Raw genomic sequence first — 7,835 nt, 5'->3', positions numbered from 1 at the left:
ACAATAATATCTGCAACCCTTTACTGTAAGAGCGGTCACACTATGCAGAATCTACTGTAAGAGCATTCACACTATGGAGCTCTCTCTACTGTAAGAGTAGTCACGCTATGAAGCTCTACTGTAAGAGCGGTCACAGTATGCAGCCTCTACTGTAAGAGCAGTTACACAATGCAGCCTCTACTGTAAGGCTGCCTGTCAACAGGCATTGCGGTATGACCTACAGGCCACTTAAGAATGTCTTATGTTTGTCTTGTACATTTGTATTGTCAGCAACTTCTGTGTGCATGAAGTATGTATGATGCCCCTCTGCAGCATGGAATGTGTGCATGAGCTGTCTCTGTCTGGAAATGTATCTTTTTGAGTTGTCAGTCTGTGGTCACCTGACCATGCTTTATATTAATGTTTGCACAGTGTGAGTAAGTGTGGAGATTAGTCTGGAGTCAGCCAGAGCCTGGTCTAGCAAAAGTCTAGTTTAGTCAGTCTGTCTGCAAGTAATCTGGCCTAAAACACTTGGAATATCCGTTGGTGTGGCTTGGAAGCGTTGTGGAAGTGAGGCATCACCTGTCTCCATTGGACATTTCTGATCTCAGGAGGCAGGAACTAGGTAACTGGGAAATGTAGAACAAGGCTAGGTTCCAGCAATGGAACTGTCAAAGTGCTTGACTAGCCTAGTGGAGAGAGCTGCTGACTGAGACACAAGAGTTTATGGGTTTGAGCCCTTACAAGAGGAGTTTGCCATGCAGTATTTAGAGGTGTCTGAAAAGTGAGTGTTGGCAGGTCGAGGTTCAGCAGAGGAGAAGGTGTGTGATTTTCCAGGAGCTGAGCTGTGCAGATAACTAGGACGGTGGGCCTAATATTCATCCTGTGTTCTGCTGCCCTGTCTCAACACCAGTTCTGCTATAACCCGTGCTGTATTTCAGTTTATCAAAGATTTGACCCATAGCGGTCTTGAAGGCGTCTAGGTTGTTGAGGAGATTGCTGCCAGTCTTTATATATGTCGACGCCCAGGCTAGTGCCTTGTCAGTGGGGAGATTAATAATAAAGAATACCTTTTTCCGGTCAGTGGAAAACAGGGTATGCCGCATTTGGAAGTAGATCTGGCATTGATTTAAGAATCCTCGGTATTGGCAACGATCTCCTGCAAATTTAGCTGGCAGAGGCGTGCGGGCATCCAAGCCTGAATGATGCAAATCCAGCAGTTGTTTCTGTAAGGTAGTTATCTTCTTCTGCTGATCCAGTACGAAGGTCTGTAATCCAGAAAACTTCTCCTGGTAGGAGGCTCAGAATTCTACGGACTCCGTTTTGGGTGTGATTATTTTGTAAGCATCTTTCCGGCACTGGATTGGAACCGCTGTGTAGTAGCCAAGCCGACCACTGGAGAGTAGTCAGAATAACCGGGAGTCGTTATCAGGTAGTCACGGAATGCGGTACAAATGGATGAGATGGAAGCGTAGTCAATGGAAGCCAAAGGTCAGCAGCAGTAGGTATTGATATGCAGTGCAAAGGAGGAGACAGAGGAAGAGGCGCTTGATCACAGTCGTAGAACACAATAATCACGCACTGAAGGAGTGTGCAAGGCTAGGCTTTTATAGGAAGTGCAATCAGGAACAAAGATGGGGTCAGGACCAGGAGGGAGGAACTAGGTAACTGGGAAATGTAGAACAAGGCTAGGTTCCTGCAATGGAACTGTTGAAGTGCTCGACTAGCCTAGTGGAGAGAGCTGCTGACTGAGACACAAGAGGTTATGGGTTTGAGCCCTTACAAGAGGAGTTTGCCATGCAGTATTTAGAGGCGTCTGAAAAGTAAGTGTTGACAGGTTGAAATTCCGCAGAGGAGAAGGTGTGTGATTTTCCAGGAGTGGAGCTGCACAGATAACTAGGACTGTGGGCCTGATATTCATCCTGTGTTCTGTCTCACCACCAGTTCTGCTATTGCCCATGCTGTATTTGAGCTTATGAAACAGTTTAATTTACTGGATTACAAGTAAAGCAACATTGACGACCATGCCCGGTCAATTACTCTGTATGTGGACCATCTTTCCATAATCCAGCAGTAAGGAACAGTGGCGTCACCTGTGACAATACATCAGAAGAAGCCAGGTAAATAAGTCTCTGGTTACCCACACTTTAATAGCCTGCCCATGCCCCTGTTGGACGTACCCCTGGCTTCCCCTTCAGGTGGGAGACAGTAGAGCCACCGTGATAAGGTGATCCCACTGTCTCCTAGGCTAGACCTTGTCTCTTAGTCTAGAGGCCCCATAGTGTAAGAGCGGTCACACTAAGGAGCATATTCTGTCTACAGGCTTGTTGTAAGTAGTGATAGATGAGGCGGGGCTGTGACTACTTTGCAAACAGGGTATACTGCACTGGCTGTGTCAAATACAGAATACAATTTAAACTCACTACCCTCATCCATAAAGCACGGGCGCTGACCAACATTGCTTCCCTCATTTCAATTCACTACCCAGCCCGTGCCTCCGCTCTGCTAACGAAATCAGACTAAGTGCTCTTGTAATTCGAACCTCTCTTTCCCGCCTCCATGACTCCTCCAGAGCAGCACCAGTCCTCTGGAACATTCTACCAAAAGCTATCTGGGCAATCACTGACACATTAAACTTCAGGTGTGCTCTAAAAACACACCTCTTCAGGCAGGCATATCATATCCCCCAAACCAAAGCCCTCTGTACTTCGCCTGGTAACATGCATCCTATTCTACCGAATGCAATTCCTGCTAGCTGTAATCAACTGGCACCTGCAGTCATACCGATTCACCCACTATACGGCCCAATTTTACTATTGTCTATGTGTATAGCACCCCTCACTATCCATCTCGCCATATCGTGCACATCTCCAGCCCCTTTACCTTCTGTATCACCCCATTATTTGTAGTATGCAAGCTCGTTTGAGCAAGACCCTCACCCCTACTGTTTCCATCAATTGATTACTTCATGTAACCGTGGTCTTGTTTTTTTTCCCTCCTGTTTAGTAAGCACTGCAGAATATGTTGGCGCTATATAAAGATTATGGTTATATACACGCTGGTTGTCTACCGTAATATATGGGGGTGGCGCTGTGGCTTCCTCTCACACATAATATACAGGCTGGTTGTCAAGAGAAAAAGATGGGGCGGGGCTGTGACTATCAGACATGATATACAGACTGGTTGTCAGCAGTAATAGATGGGGGCGGGGCTGTGACTACCTCTCAGACAGGATATACAGGCTGGTTGTCAGTAGTAATAGATGGGGCTGGCTAAAAAAAAAAAAATCACCAAGTGAACCCCATACCTGTTGCCACTCATCTCTGACCTGTTTAGTCAACTGAATGGTGCCAACTGGTTTTCATAGTTCAATTTCCATGGAGCGTAGAACTTAATTTATGTATAAAAGGGTGATAAGTGAAAGATGGCCTTTAACACTGCCGAGGGACATTGTGAGTAGCTGGTGATGCCCTTTGGTCTGATCAATGCTCCTGCTGTTGTTCAGGCTCTTATGATGTACTTCACAAATTCTTCGGCTGTTTTTATCTTTATGATATTCTAATGTTTTCACTTGATTATGACTCATGTTTTGCATGTTCGCCAGGTACTACAGGGACTGCGGGAGAATTATGTATTTGTTAGAAAAGAAACATGTCTTTGCTGTTTAAGAGATTACATTTTTGGGTCATAGTTTTCAGAACAGTTTTTCTTGTACAGCACACGTATGAAGACTTTAACCCCAAAATAGATCCCCCTGTTTGTCCTGATTGGTTTCAGGGCGCAACTGAATAAATTCCAGCCCCCATTGCACACGTATAGAGCCATCAAGGTGCCAAAACGATAGAACACCCCCCCACAGGTGACCATATTTTGAAATCGAGACCCCTTAGCTCATTTATCTAGACGTGAACTGAACATTCTGATCCCACAGTTTTTTTTGCAAACAGTATTATAGAGCAGATGAAAAATTAATTATTTTTTTTTCCATAAATGTCACTGGGGAGACGCACCCCAAATTTTACAGCACTAGTTCTTCTGTGTTCAACAATACCCTCATTGTAAGCCCAATCTACTTATAGGGCACATGGCTAGGCCTAATGGAGGGAAGACCCATTGTGTCCACTTTCAGGGCACAACTAAAAAAAAAATTGACTTCTTAAAAAGAACCCCTTAGGCCTCCTTCCCACGAACGGATTTACACCGCGTAAATTCGCGGCAAAAATCCGCTGCGTGGCCCCCTGCTATTAGGTTCTATTGAACCTAATAGCACAATGCTCACGATGCGTAATTCCACCGCGGAATTACGCACCGCGATTTCTCCCGTCCTCACCCGCAGCATGCTCTATTTGCTGCGGGTGAGGACGGGCTGTACGCGCTGACGGCTTCCATTGCAGTCAATGGAAGCCGTCCGTTCACGCTATCTCCCGCTGTAACCAGCGGGAGATAGCGTGAAAAAACGCTTCCCCACCTACCGCCGCAGCGTCATTTGACGCGGCCGGCGCGTCACGTGACACTGCCGGCCGCGTCACGTGACGCGGTGGGCGTGTCACGCGACGGCGGTGGGCGGGGAAGCGTTTTCACTCTATCTCCCGCAAGTAAGTATAGGGGCTCTGGGGGGCGCCGTGACGGGCTTCACTGCGTAATATTACGCGGCGGAGCCCGTCATGCTCGTGGGAAGGAGGCCTTAGGGGTAATTACAGAGGCCTGGTTGGGATGGGCACATGGTGCAATAAAAACTGCTTCTCCCATGCTTTTTAGGAGGTATTTTTTGACCTCAGCGGCAGGGATGGGGTGTAAAAAGTAGTGCTATAGGAGGCTTTGTATGCTTGCTGAGGTGCGGAGGTCTCACACAGAAGGCGCTCAACAAGCTGCTCCTGGAATTGCAGGAAGGCGAGCGTTCCCGGGGCTTCTTGTAAATTACGTATTGCATGTGGCTTTCTGAATAATGCCAGGCTCACACGGCCGTATGTGGAATCCGCGTGCAGAGCCCCGCAGCGGATCCCAGCTGTGAGCCCGGCCGCATACTGCCCATAACTGCATACTCATACAGGCGGTCATACGCACTACATCTTTTTTTTTATTTAGATTTTTTGCGCCGTCGCTTTGCGATGACATGGGTAATTGGTACATCCGCGACCATAGAGCACAATGGGATCTAGGTCACGGATAGCTGCTGTAAAACAGAACATGCTGCATTCTGTTTTCTCTGAGTGGATTACATCATTCTGACAACTAATGTGAGTGGAATTGTGCAATCCAATGCATTTGATTGATCCGCGTATTACCACAGATCACACGCAGTTGTGTCCTTTTTATATTATTTGATAATGGCAATCATGTGATCAGGGACCGCTCATCGAGGCCCTCAGTCACTGCTCCAGGCTCTTGGTTACCTTTAGTAGCCAGGAGCAAGGAAATTTTAAATCAGAAGCCAGGGAAAGGTCTGTGGAGAAAAAACGCGGTGGGGGACAAAGCCAAAGGCCTATGTAAGTAATTTCATCTCCTTTTACAGATGTGATGCCTGAGGGGAGATGAAACGAACTTTTTTTAAGCTTTTATGTGATCGCACACCACAACCCCCCCATGACAGCTCCAGTCTAGCGGCTACCACCGGCAATCGATAGCACAGAGCGGTCACACACACAGTCCCCGCCTACAGGGTCAGTGTATTTTTAATGCCCTTGGGATTTAAAGGCCAAACACCCAGGACGTGAAAACAGGTAAGGGTGGTCATTAAGGGGTGAAGGCACAGGTTATAGCACTGTCGGGTCTACCTGAGGGAAAGCTTTTCATTCCTGTGCATACCAAGACTGCAAGTTCTTTCGGAGATGCACATCCTGTTGTAGAGGTAGTCACAGCCCCGGCCCCATCTATTACTACTTACAACCAGCCTATACATCCTGTCTGGGAGGTAGTCACAGCCCCGCCCCCATCTATTACTACTCACAACCAGCCTGTATATCCTGTCTGAGGGGTAGTCACAGCCCATCCCCATCTATTACTGCTGACAACCAGCCTGTATATCCTGTCTGAGAGGTAGTCACAGCCCTGCTCCCATCTAGTACTGCTCACAACCAGCCTGTATATCCTGTCTGAGGGGTAGTCACAGCCCATCCCCATCTATTACTGCTGACAACCTCCCTGTATATCGTGTCTGAGAGGTAGTCACAGCCCTGCCCCCATCTATTACTGCTGTCAGCCTCCCTGTATATCCTGTCTGAGAGGTAGTTACAGCACTGCCCCATCTATTACTGCTGACAACCAGCCTGTATATCATGTCTGAGAGGTAGTCACCAGCCTGTATATCCTGTCTGAGAGTGGCCAGTAGAGAGTGAGATGGACTCAGATGCCGTTTTTCAGACTGTCAGTTATACAAATCTTGAGAGACTGTCTCAGAAGTCTTTGGGTTTTCGGCAACTTACAGCCAGGGATAAGGTCTGCAGAACAATCTGTTTCTCTGTAAGACAGCAACCTGCCTGCCCCTACCCGAGAAAAGCATTCCTCTGACTCATTTACAGACATACAACTAAAGGCCCTTTTAAACGGTCGACAATCTTTAGGACGACCGCTGAGGTCACCGCTAAGGTCACCAGTGTTCGTGCAAAGCATTCAAACCGAAAGACTTGCCGCCAGCTCGCGGGCTTCTTGTCAGCTTCTCGCTCAGTGCTTCCCCCTTTTATGGGAAGCGCTAAACTTGGAGCATTCACACAGAACGATGAGCCAGCGGCCAACGCGTTCTTTAAAGCTGACGGAAAACTCCGCTTAATCAACTTCAAATGATAAGTGAGTGAATTTTTCACATTCACAACGAATCTCTTAATGATCCTTTTGTGCACTACTTCTATACAGAGTCTAGGGGACCACATCTGTACATGTCCCCAGGGGACCCATCTATGGAACCATATCTAGACATAAGCCTAGATGGCCACACCTATATGTGGGCTCAGGGGGCCCCATTCATACATGAGTCCAAGGGACCAAATCTGTAAATGATCCTAGTATGGCACATGCATGCAGGAGCCCAGGGACTACATGTATTCAGAAGCCTAGGGGGAACATTTCATCACATGCTACATTCCTAGAGATCGGAGTACTTTCATGCATTTGTTCTCCGACAGATACTGGAATTTGGATGATCAGAAGCACCCTGGTTTGAGCCCAAGTCTTCTAGAGGAGAAGCTACTGCTCCATGAGAAGTCACTGAGATCCTACAAAACTCTTCTGGCCTGGCTCTCATCACTTGGTCCAATAGTGGTGAGATTAATATACTGTGACCTTAGAAGGTGAAGGCTATATAGAGCTCACCAGGTGGGGAGCAATATTGAGACCTCTTGTGAGGGGCATATCCACTGGAGACTGCCTTATTTGGTATTCTATCTTTGAAGATTATATTGAAACCTTCCACAGGGAGACGCCAAATCAATGATCTACAAGGTGACCTAGTGATGTAGGTTCTGAAGCTACAGTCTTTAGTCATGTATATGTGTTCGGGGTCCCAACAGACACATTGTTACCCCCTCATATGCTGAACCACAGAAAAGCTTCTCTTTATAATCCAGATCATTCCATACGAGTCTTCAGGGCCTCAGTCACATGATGTAGTGTAATCAAGAAGACAGAGATATGACCACAGGAACTCAATTTACACTTAAAATATAGCACTTGTCCAGATAATAGTAATACAGGAACTAACTTTTGTCGAATAGTAGATGAGAGTACCCTCTGTCCACACTCAGGCTTTTTTATATGCGGTTTTTTATGTGATCTGGTGTTTTTGCCCTATTTCCCGGCTGGGGTAATAAATTATTTATAACAAGAAGCCGAGAGCGTGGACGATTTTTACTGCCTAGGCAGTT

The sequence above is a fragment of the Eleutherodactylus coqui genome, chromosome 2 (assembly GCF_035609145.1).
Source record: "Eleutherodactylus coqui strain aEleCoq1 chromosome 2, aEleCoq1.hap1, whole genome shotgun sequence".
Taxonomy (NCBI): Eukaryota; Metazoa; Chordata; class Amphibia; order Anura; family Eleutherodactylidae; genus Eleutherodactylus; species Eleutherodactylus coqui.
This window is presented reverse-complemented; position numbering follows the sequence as displayed.